The sequence below is a fragment of the Staurois parvus genome, unplaced genomic scaffold (assembly GCF_062004578.1).
Source record: "Staurois parvus isolate SC_StPar_1 unplaced genomic scaffold, SC_StPar_1.0 ptg000418l, whole genome shotgun sequence".
Classification (NCBI taxonomy): domain Eukaryota; kingdom Metazoa; phylum Chordata; class Amphibia; order Anura; family Ranidae; genus Staurois; species Staurois parvus.
The window spans coordinates 337,388-350,140 of record NW_028318214.1 but is presented as its reverse complement, the minus strand read 5'-3'; positions in this window follow the sequence as shown (position 1 = coordinate 350,140).

Sequence of the window (12,753 nt, the reverse complement as noted above, 5' to 3'; positions counted from 1 at the left end):
TAGTTTCCATTTAGGATACAGATGTTTCAACCGCTGTACATGTGAAGGAGCTGTCAGAGAACTGTCAGAAATAGAGGAACTCTGCACATACACTTTTTGCCGGTTTGGAATTCTTATTTTCATCCTACTTCTTCTTCTTCTTCTTCTTCTTCTTCATCCTCATCCTCATCCTCAGAAGAAGAAGAAGAGGATGAGGATGAGGATGAAGAAGAAGAAGAAGAAGAAGAAGTAGGATGAAAATAAGAATAATTCCAAGCCGGCAAAAAGTGTATCTGCAGAGCTCCTCTAAGTGTATCTGCAGAATAGAGGAGCTCTGCAGATACACTTTTTGCCGGCTTGGAATTATTCTTATTTTCATCCTACTTCATCTTCTTCTTCTTCTTCATCCTCATCCTCTTCTTCTTCTTCTGAGGATGAGGATGAAGAGGAAGAAGAAGAAGAAGATGAAGTAGGATGAAAATAAGAATAATTCCAAGCCGGCAAAAAGTGTATCTGCAGAGCTCCTCTATTCTGCAGATACACTTAGAGGAGCTCTGCAGATACACTTTTTGCCGGCTTGGAATTATTCTTATTTTCATCCTACTTCTTCTTCTTCTTCTTCATCCTCATCCTCATCCTCAGAAGAAGAAGAAGAGGATGAGGATGAGGATGATGAAGAAGAAGAAGTAGGATGAAAATAAGAATAATTCCAAGCCGGCAAAAAGTGTATCTGCAGAGCTCCTCTAAGTGTATCTGCAGAATGTCATTTATGGAAACAAATAGATACAATGTTTCAACCGCTGTATGGAGTGAATGTCACAGAACTGTCAGAAATAGGCTATTTCTGACAGTTCTGTGACATTCACTCCATACAGCGGTTGAAACATTGTATCTATTTGTTTCCATAAATGACATTCTGCAGATACACTTAGAGGAGCTCTGCAGATACACTTTTTGCCGGCTTGGAATTATTCTTATTTTCATCCTACTTCTTCTTCTTCTTCTTCATCCTCATCCTCTTCTTCTTCTTATGAGGATGAAGAAGAAGAAGAAGAAGAAGTAGGATGAAAATAAGATTAATTCCAAGCCGGCAAAAAGTGTATCTGCAGAGCTCCTCTAAGTGTATTTGCAGAATGTCATTTATGGAAAAAAATAGATACAATGTTTCAACCGCTGTATGGAGTGAATGTCCCAGAACTGTCAGAAATAGACTATTTCTGACAGTTCTGGGACATTCACTCCATACAGCGGTTGAAACATTGTATCTATTTGTTTCCATAAATGGATCCATTTATGGAAACAAATAGATACAATGTTTCAGCCGCTGTATGGAGTGAGTGTCCCAGAACTTTCAGAAATAGACTATTTCTGACAGTTCTGGGACATTCCCTCCATACAGCGGTTGAAACATTGTATCTATTTTTTTCCATAAATGACATTCTGCATATACACTTAGAGGAGCTCTGCAGATACACTTTTTGCCGGCTTGGAATTAATCTTATTTTCATCCTACTTCTTCTTCTTCTTCTTCATCCTCATCCTCATAAGAAGAAGAGGATGAGGATGAGGATGAAGAAGAAGAAGAAGTAGGATGAAAATAAGATTAATTCCAAGCCGGCAAAAAGTGTATCTGCAGAGCTCCTCTAAGTGTATTTGCAGAATGTCATTTATGGAAAAAAATAGATACAATGTTTCAACCGCTGTATGGAGTGAATGTCCCAGAACTGTCAGAAATAGTCTATTTCTGACAGTTCTGGGACACTCACTCCATACAGCGGTTGAAACATTGTATCTATTTGTTTCCATAAATGGATCCATTTATGGAAACAAATAGATACAATGTTTCAACCGCTGTATGGAGTGAATGTCCCAGAACTGTCAGAAACTATTTCTGACAGTTCTGGGACATTCCCTCCATACAGCGGTTGACACCGCTGTATGGAGTGAATGTCCCAGAACTGTCAGAAATAGACTATTTCTGACAGTTCTGGGACATTCCCTCCATACAGCGGTTGAAACCGCTGTATGGAGGGAATGTCACAGAACTGTCAGAAATAGACTATTTCTGACAGTTCTGTGACATTCACTCCATACAGCGGTTGAAACCGCTCTATGGAGTGAATGTCACAGAACTGTCAGAAATAGACAGAAACTGTCACAGAACTGTCCTTCTTCTCATCCTTCTCCTTCTTCTCATCCTTCTTATCATCCATCTTCTCATCCTTCTCTTTCTTCTCATCCTTCTCCTTCTTCTCATCCTTCTCCTTCTCCTTCTTCTCATCCTTCTCCTTCTTCTCATCCTTCTCCTTCTTCTCATCCTTCTCCTTCTTCTCATCCTTCTCCTTCTTCTCATCCTTCTCCTTCTTCTCATCCTTCTTCTCATCCTTCTCCTTCTTCTCATCCTTCTTCTCATCCTTCTCCTTCTTCTCATCCTTCTCCTTCTTCTCATCCTTCTTCTCATCCTTCTCCTTCTTCTCATCCTTCTCCTTCTTCTCATCCTTCTTCTCATCCTTCTCCTTCTTCTCATCCTTCTTCTCATCCTTCTCCTTCTTCTCATCCTTCTCCTTCTTCTCATCCTTCTCCTTCTTCTCATCCTTCTTCTCATCCTTCTCCTTCTTCTCATCCTTCTTCTCATCCTTCTCCTTCTTCTCATCCTTCTTCTCATCCTTCTTCTCATCCTTCTCCTTCTTCTCATCCTTCTCCTTCGTCTCATCCTTCTCCTTCTCCTTCTTCTCATCCTTCTCCTTCTTCTCATCCTTCTCCTTCTCCTTCTTATCATCCTTCTCCTTCTCCTTCTTCTCATCCTTCTCCTTCTCCTTCTTCTCATCCTTCTCCTTCTTCTCATCCTTCTTCTCATCCTTCTCCTTCTTCTCATCCTTCTCCTTCTCCTTCTTATCATCCTTCTCCTTCTCCTTCTTCTCATCCTTCTCCTTCTCCTTCTTCTCATCCTTCTCCTTCTTCTCATCCTTCTTCTCATCCTTCTCCTTCTTCTCTTCCTTCTCCTTCTCCTTCTTCTCATCCTTCTCCTTCTTCTCCTCCTTCTCCTATTTCTCATCCTTCTCCTTCTTCTCATCCTTCTCCTTCTTCTCATCCTTCTCCTTCTTCTCATCCTTCTCCTTCTCCTTCTTCTCCTCCTTCTTCTCATCCTTCTCCTTCTCCATCTTCTCACCCTTCTCCTTCTTCTCATCCTTCTCCTTCTCCTTCTTCTCATCCTTCTCCTTCTTCTCATCCTTCTCCTACTCCTTCTTCTCATCCTTCTCCTTCTCCTTCTTCTCATCCTTCTCCTTCTCCTTCTTCTCATCCTTCTCCTTCTCCTTCTCCTTCCTCATCTCCAAGGGCATTTAAATTAAAGGTACAGTGTTCTGCACTAATTTAAAGGCTCTCTGAAGCCTAGAAACCCTTTTTATAAGTTCTCTTCGTAGCGAATAAATTCGCATCGAATCAAATTTCTTCCTGGAATTCGCCGAATCAGCCGAATCGAATTTTTGAATACTTCGCTCATCTCTAGTAGTTAACAATTTTTACCTGCAGGGCCCATGCTTGCGCCCAGCAAGAGTAACTGTGAGAGGTTACAGTTTTCAGGCACCACCAACACCCAAGGCCCAATTTTTCTGCACCTGTTTGACAGGTGCATATAATTAGAATGTTTAGAGCAGGAACCAATCCTGCATTCGTCAAGAATAACTCTGAAGCATTATGGTGGGAAGGCACCACCAACTGTTCGCCCATCAAACACCCCACAATGCACTGCGCTCTCACAGTGCACAGTATCCATCCCACACTATATAAGACAGAGGGGAGAATACTCTCCCCGAAAAAAACAAAACAATTAATTAATCGGTTGCCGACCAGCCACAGTACATTTACAGCAATCACTGACAGAGAGGACATCTGCAGTGTTTACACTGCAGCTCTCCTCCCTGTCAGTTTCCAGCACACTGTTCCTGAGAGCAGAGTTCAGCTTTCCTGTGAAGGACACACACCCCACCCACTAGTAAAACACTCCCCTCACACAGTTAACCCTTTGATTGCCTAAAAATGTTAACACCTTCCTCCCCAGTGCCATTAGTACAGTGTCACTGGTTTTTTTTGCACTGATCACTGTATTGGTGCCACTGGGGATGTCAGTGACCCCAAGTCAGTTCCCCCCAATGTCAGAATGTCTGCCACAGTCCTGCCATAAGTCGCTGATCACCGCCATTATTAGTATAAAAAAATAAAAATTCCAGTATATATACCGCCATTTGTAAACGCTACAACTTTCATGTAAACCAGTTATATATATATATATATATACACGTATTGGGATTTTTTTAGCAAAGACATGTTGCAGAATACATTTTGGCCAAAATGTATGACGAAATATGATTTTAAAATTTTTTTACTGGACATGTTTTATAGCAAAAAGTCCAAAATATTGTTTTTTTTCTCAAAATTGTCAGACTTTTTTTTTTAATGCGCAAAAAATGAAAAAACACACAGGCAATCAAATACCACCAAAAGAAATCTCAATTTGTGGGGAAAAAAAGAATGTAAATTTAATTTGGGTGCAACATTGCATGACCGCGCAATTGTCAGTTAAAATAACACAGCACTGTAACCCAAACTGCTTATGTAACTGGTTCCTGATTGCCCTATAGCAGAAATACTGCTACAGGGCGGCACGGGTGTGCAAAATCACATATATATAAGTGATTTGTGTTCCTGTGGTTTTCACGCCCCTCCCAGATGGCGTCAGATTGCCCTTCAGTACACCAGTCATCACATTTAACCCCTTGATTGCCAGGAGCACGCTCATACACAATAAACCTCCATTGCTAGTATAGTGTCTGAACAGATCAATATCTTTGATCAGATCAGCACTATACCAGCGTTCACATTAGTATAGTGTCCCCAAAAATGCAGCGTTAGCGGGATCAGCCCTGGCACCTGCCAGCACTTGCGTTTAGCCCCTACGCTTACCCCCCCTCTCCCCCAGCAAGTGCAGTGTCAGTAGGTCACTGTCATTTGATACATTGCACACAAAATGGCAGTGTTCACAGAGTCAGGCCTGATCTCTGTTAGCACTTGCCGGTAAATTTTGATGACTCTCATATGCAGCAGAGTGCCAGTACTAGTGCTCTGCTACCTTTTAGTGAACTGGCGAGCACCAGTGGCCTAGTACATCCTGGTCTTTCACATATCTCTTAGATTGTAATCTCCAAGGAGCAGGGCCCTCCTAACTCTCTTGTATTGAACTGTATTGTTGCTGTATTGTCTCCCGTTATATTGTAAAGTGCTCAGCAAACTGTTGGCGCTATATAAATCCTGTATAATAATAATAATAATAATACCAGCAATGCAGTATAACTTGGTGATGTGGCAAGTCCCATAAGTGCAGTACAAGCTGGTGCAGTGGTGAGCACAACTATTGTCCCGCAACCACCAAGAATTCGCACACAGACCGGTAGAGCCCATAGTATCCTTCCGGATGTGCTTGTAAAACCCGATTGGCAGCCCACAAATTCTGCAGCACCCGTACTTCCCCCATTCACTGCCCAACCCAGAATTCAGGTGGAAACAGCAAATTTAACTACTTCCCTTGATTTTTTTGGAGCTGTTTTTCATGGAAGATCTTGAAATCCCTTACAAGTAAAATTAAAAAAAAAAGTGAGATTCAATAAAAGTACAAAAATGTAAAAAAGTTACATTCTGGACAGTATTTGTAGGTTTGCAAGATGGAAATTTGGTCTTTCATCTATTTGAGTTAAAAAATAATAACAAATTATATTTAAAAAAAGTAAATCACTCTCTCTTTCTCTTTCTCTCTCTGTAATAATACAACATCCAAAATTGGCTATTTCCAAAAAAGAAAAGAAGAGAAATGTACAATTTTGACAAAATTTTGTTCTCTTAAAGAGGTGGTTCTTGAAAATCCTTGCAAGTAAAATTTAAAAAAAAAGCGAGACTCAACAAATGTACAAAAAAAGACAATGCAGAACAAATGTAAAAAAGTTACACTCTGGACAGTATTGGTTGGTTTGCAGGATGGAAATTTGGTCTTTCATCATTTTGAGTTAAATGAGGTACTTCAATAACAGCATCACCAATGTGTTTGTTGTAAAACTGTTTAGTGTCACTTAGTGGAGCTGTGGAAAAAAATTAACCAAAAATGCAGACAATAGCATGAAAAGCCATGTCATCAAACTCATTTTCTATAATGAGCACATTACAATTATGTTAAATAGGAAATGAAAGTGATATTACGATCCAATTGGTCCCTTACCTTATGTAAGCACTTTCCTGAACTAGGCTGTATCTAGACATGTGCGTTTCGACTTTTGGATGAAAATGTAATTTTCAGAAATTTAGATGTATACAAATTTCTGAATGGCCATAGTAACAAATGTCAATGAATCAGAAAAAAGTTATAATGAAATTAACAAATGCATTCATTTCATTTGTTTCATTTGGATATCATCACATGATGTGATAGTTCAGGCCCATGGGGAAATTAATTCCATTTTCAAATTAGTTTGGTAAGTTGGATTTTGATAACGAATGAATCCAAATTTTGTTCCATTTGTTATTTCAGATGTACATGATGCCAATCGATTTTGTCCAATCAGCTCATGCCATTTCTCTTGGTGGGTTGGACTAGCGTCTGAAAATATAGATTCTTTCCAATTTGAATCCCTCCAATTTGCTAATATATTGAATATAAAGTTATCTTCCCGGAAAGACTGCAAAACTTTTCAAATCCACTCGAACCAATGAATATACAAAATGAATGCTGAAGATACGAATATGACAAAAAAAAATTCTTCAATGAATGAATGCATCCAAAACAATAGTTTCCCACTATGGGAAGTGCCCCTTTGTGCTTAGAACCCTTACATATTACCATGAGTTACTTGGTTGAGATGGCCGAAGGGATGCTGTCTTGAATGTGCATTCCATCTATCCTGGGAAGATTTGGAGAGCAAGGCATTTTGGGTTGGCCTTTTTTCTTGGAGGAGGTTGCAGCTTTAATCAAGCTCTTTCTGACCTGTCTGTGTAAGACGGTCATTTCCCTATAGTAAGCTTTTTCTTACACTGTGTGGAGTGAAGCACCAAATTTGTTTGCTGTGGATCACCAGTATTGGCAGGAAAGTACACATAGGTTTTTACTAGAGATGAGCGAATTATTCAAAAATTCGATTCGGCTGATTCGCCGAATTCGCGGAATAAATTTGATTCGAGGCGAATATATTCGCTGCGAATTTAACTTATAAAAAGGGTGTTTCCAGGCTTCAGAGAGCCTTTATATTAGTGCAGAACACTGTACCTTTAATTTAAATGCCCTTGGAGTCTGCTGGGGAAGAGAAATAATACTGTCAGTCAGTATGACATGCAGATGAGTGCCGTCGATCTTAGAATCACCGCACACTTCACTCATTTGGGCAGTCACGGGGCCAAAACCAGAGTGTGGAGCCACAGTGTGGCGGTGGAGGCAGCAGCAATGGGAGGCCATACAGCACCCTATGACAAAATGGAACCCACCAGCAGTGTGAGGAGACCTGAAAGTGGCACATGGCAGAGTGTGGCGATGGAGACAGCAGCAATGGGAGGCCGTACAGGGACCCATGACACACTCTGGACCTGGCAGCAGCATGAGGAGGCGGTACAGGGGCCCATGACAGATTACGGGCCTGGCAGCAGCAGTGGGCGGGCGGTGGATGCAGCAGTATTTGGAAGCCATAGACAGGCCTAGGTTAAAAAGCGGAAGCCGTCAGCAGCGTGAGCAGACGACAGAGACACATGGCGCAGGGTGGCGGTGGATGCAGCAGTATTCGGAAGCCAAACACAGGCCTCGGTTAAAAAGCGGAAGCCGTCAGCAGCGTGAGCAGACGACAGAGGCACATGGCGCAGGGTGGCAGTGGAGGCAGCAGTATTCGAAAGCCATACACAGGCCTATGTTAAAAAGCGGAAGCCGTCAGCAGCGTGAGCAGACGACAGAGACACATGGCGCAGGGTGGCGGTGGATGCAGCAGTATTCGGAAGCCAAACACAGGCCTCGGTTAAAAAGCGGAAGCCGTCAGCAGCGTGAGCAGACGACAGAGGCACATGGCGCAGGGTGGCGGTGGAGGCAGCAGCAATGGAAGGCCATACAGCACCCTATCACAAAATGGAACCCACCAACAGTGTAAGGAGACCTGAAAGTGGCACATGGCGCAGGGTGGCGGTGGAGGCAGCAGTATTCGGAAGACATACACAGTACTAGGTTAAAAAGCGGAAGCCGTCAGCAGCGTGAGCAGACGACAGGCACATGGCGCAGGGTGGCGGTGGAGGCAGCAGCAATGGGAGGCCATACAGCACCCTATGACAAAATGGAACCCACCAGCAGTGTGAGGAGACCTGAAAGTGGCACATGGCAGAGTGTGGCGATGGAGACAGCAGCAATGGGAGGCCGTACAGGGACCCATGACACACTCTGGACCTGGCAGCAGCATGAGGAGGCGATACAGGGGCCCATGACAGATTACGGGCCTGGCAGCAGCATGAGGAGTCGGTACGGGGGCCCATGGCAGATTACGGGCCTGGCAGCAGCATGAGGAGGCGGTACAGGGGCCCATGGCAGAGTGGCGGAGCGTAAGCAGCTAAAATTGAAGGCCATACAGAGGCCTATGTTAAAAAGTCCCCCCAGCAGCAGCGTGGGGAGACGACTAATAGTCCAGAGTGTGTCATGGGTCCCTGTACGGCCTCCCATTGCTGCTGACTTCATCGCCAGACTCTGCCATGTGCCACTTTCAGGTCTCCTTACACTGTTGGTGGGTTCCATTTTGTGATAGGGTGCTGTATGGCCTTCCACTGCTGCTGCCTCCACCGCCACCCTGCGCCATGTGCCTCTGTCGTCTGCTCATGCTGCTGACGGCTTCCGCTTTTTAACCGAGGCCTGTGTTTGGCTTCCGAATACTGCTGCATCCACCGCCACCCTGCGCCATGTGTCTCTGTCGTCTGCTCACGCTGCTGACGGCTTCCGCTTTTTAACCTAGGCCTGTGTATGGCTTCAGAATAATGCTGCCTACACCGCCACCCTGCGCCATGTGCCTCTGTCGTCTGCTCACGCTGCTGCCAGGTCCATACTGATTCATGGCCCCCTGTACCGGCTCCTCATGAACGTGGTTCAGCGGGTTTGCATCACTTAACGGCAAATCGTTGACAAACGCTGGGACATTCAGTGTTGTGCGCATTAAGCCAGACACCAAAGGGCAGCACAGACCTGTTATTACTCGCTTAAGCATGGCTGAACAAAACCAGTCTCTACCACAAATTGGACCCAGACCTGCCCAGGATCTCGTAAGTAGATTGCACGGAGGAGTAGAGTTCGTTATTGGAATTAACTGTGAGGGACTTTTAAACCTAGGCCTGTGTATGGCCTTCAATTGAAGCTGCTTCTGCTCCGCCACTCTGCCATTGGACTCTTGATAGTCGTCGACTATGGAAAAACCACCCATTTCACTCAATAATTCCTGAGCACCAATGTCCTCCTCTACCTCCTCCTCTTTTTCCTGTCCTGCCCCCACAGGGGTCATGTGGCGTTGAGATCTGTGCGCCACGTCTACCGCACCCTGACCAGCCATTGTTAACAGCATTTGTTCCAGGACGTGCAACAGAGGAATGACGTCGTTCATCCCCTAGTCCTGCCGACTCACGAATAGCGTGGCCTCCTCAAAGGGCCTGAGCAAGCGGCAGGTGTCACGCATGAGCTGCCAATGGCTGACATCTAAGTTACACAGGGGAGTACCTTTATCCGCTTGTAACATCAGGAAATCGGTGATGGCCTTTCGCTGTTCGTAAAGGCGGTCTAACATATGTAGGGTTGAATTCCACCTTGTTGCAACGTCGCAGATCAGGCGATGCTGTGGAATTCCGTTCTGCCGCTGCAGCTCAAGGAGGATGTGCTTTGCGGTGTAGGAATGGCTGAAATGCATGCAAAGTTTACGTGACATTTTAAGGATGTCTTGCAGTGGGATGGTGGATTTTAGGAACCGCTTGACAACCAGATTGAACACGTGAGCCATGCATGGCGCATGGCACAACCTTCCTTGACGCAGAGCAGACACCATGTTCTTTCCGTTGTCGGTCAACATGGTTCCGATTTTCAGTTTGCGCGGAGACAGCCATCTGTCGATTTCTCTGTTCATTACACTCAGAAGTTCCTCCCCTGTGTGACTACGTTCGCCAAGGCATACCAGGTGCAGCACAGCGTGACACCGTTGCGCCCTGCACATGTGATATGCCGGTCGGGTAATGGGACTTGGCACGGGGGTGGCGGCTGAGGACACGGCGGAAGAAGAGGTGGTAGAGGCGGACATCTTTGCTGGACCAAGGACGTGCAAACGTGGAGGCAAAAGTGGCGTGACCTGTCCAAGTTGCTGGTGCGGCTGTGCCGGCACCACGTTCACCCAGTGGGCCGTAAATGACATGTACTGTCCCTGACCGTAGTTACAGCTCCACACGTCGGCGCTGCCGTGCACTTTGGCAGAGACCGACATGCTCAAAGACTGGCCCACCATCTCTTCTACATGTGAATGCAGGGCTGGCACTGCCTTTTTGGCGAAGAAATGCCGGCTTGGCACTCTCCACCGCGGCTCGGCACAAGCCATCATTTCTCGGAAAGGTGCTGAGTCCACCACTTGGAAAGGGAGGGACTGCAGCACCAGCAACTTGGACAGGAGGACGTTCAGCTTCTGCACCGTCGGGTGCGTGCTCGCAAACTGTTGTCTCTTGGAAACGGATTCCAAGAAAGACTGCTGACGGAATCCGTGAAGAGGAGTAGCAGGAGAAGGAGCATCTGAACGAGCGGAAGATGCCAACGAGCGACAACTCTCCTCAGCAGAGGTGTTGGAGCCTTGACTGGCTGATAGAGGACGATTGACGTCGGGTGACGGAGCAAGTAACGGAGCGGGTGATGGAGCGGGGGCTGGGGCAGGCAGAACCGCCGTATCTTTATCACGGTTTTCCCAGGCCACCGAATGGCGACGCTGCATATGCTGACGCAACGCTGTAGTCCCAACATGGGCCCCCTGGCCACGCTTCACTTTCTGGCCACATAGTCGACATACGGCTACGTTTACTTCCTCGGGCGGCTTGACGAACAATTGCCACACCGCCGAGTAGGAAACTTTGCCCCCGCTACTGCTCACTGGCTGACTGCTACTTCCTCCGTGCACACCGGCACCACTACTGGCCGTGGTGGTAGGCTGCAGTGGAGCTGGTGCTCTACTCCGTGGCCGTTTGCCTCCACTGACACTGCTGCGACCCTGCTGCCTCCTGGGCAACCCACCGACTGTTTTGCTCGCTGGCAAGCTGGCACCCTCTTCTCCTGATGATGCGGAAGCAATAGCCTGATGACGACGAGGCTGCCAAGTGCGATCAGCCTCATCATCATCAATTAGGGTCTCCGCGTCACTACTAGCCCCCTCGGCTGCGTGTGGGTCAGGAGACAGACCTGTCTCTAGACCGGCTACCGAGCCACTCTCCTCGCCAGTACTTCTTTGCCTGGCTGCTGAAGAGGCGGATGTCTCCCCCCGTTCCTGACCGCCCTCTGTTAGCTCTTCCTCACTGTACAGTGGGGCTGAGCCCACAGCATGCGATACTTCGCTTGGTGAGGGAACACCAAAGGACAAGGGCAGGTAGAGGACATGTGATTTCAGTGGGCTTGCTCCCGGGCCATGCCAACTAACGGTTGTGTCTGACGTACCCACCGACCGTTGGCTGTAGGTGTCAGAGGTGACCTGGGAAGAGGAAGACGACCGAGTCAACCAATCGATGACGGCAGGGTTGTCGGTGGAGACACGACCGCTGGATGACACCGGGAGCACTGGCCTCTGGCTGCGACTAGTGCTGCCTCGACCCCTTCCTCTGCTGCCACGTCTGCTCGCTCCTGAAACATTGCCTCCTCTGCCATTCCTCTGCGTGTTGTCTGACATACTCTTTAATTCAATAGTGGTTGTGAAGCAGAAAGTAACGATTCTGTGTCCCTGAGTAACAATTCTGTGTCCCTGAGTAACGATTCTGTGTCCCTGAGTAATAATTCTGTGTCCCTGAGTAACGATTCTGTGTCCCTGAGTAACAATTCTGTGTCCCCGAGTAACAATTCTGTGTCCCTGAGTAACGATTCTGTGTCCCTGAATAACGATTCTGTGTCCCCGAGTAACGATTCTGTGTCCCTCAGTAACAATTCTGTGTCCCTGAGTAACAATTCTGTGTCCCCGAGTAACAATTCTGTGTCCCTCAGTAACAATTCTGTGTCCCTGAGTAACGATTCTGTGTCCCCGAGTAACGATTCTGTGTCCCTCAGTAACAATTCTGTGTCCCTGAGTAACGATTCTGTGTCCCTGAGTAACGATTCTGTGTCCCTGAGTAACGATTCTGTGTCCCTCAGTAACAATTCTGTGTCCCTGAGTAACGATTCTGTGTCCCTGAGTAACGATTCTGTGTCCCTGAGTAACAATTCTGTGTCCCTGATTAACAATTCTGTGTCTGTCCCTGAGTAACGATTCTGTGTCCCTGAGTAAATATTCTGTGTCCCTGAGTAACGATTCTGTGTCCCTGAGTAACAATTCTGTGTCCCTGAGTAACGATTCTGTGTCCCTGAGTAACGATTCTGTGTCCCTCAGTAACGATTCTGTGTCCCTGAGTAACAATTCTGTGTCCCTGAGTAACGATTCTGTGTCCCTGAGTAACGATTCTGTGTCCCTGAGTAACGATTCTGTTTCCCTGAGTAACAATTCTGTTTCCCTGAGTAAC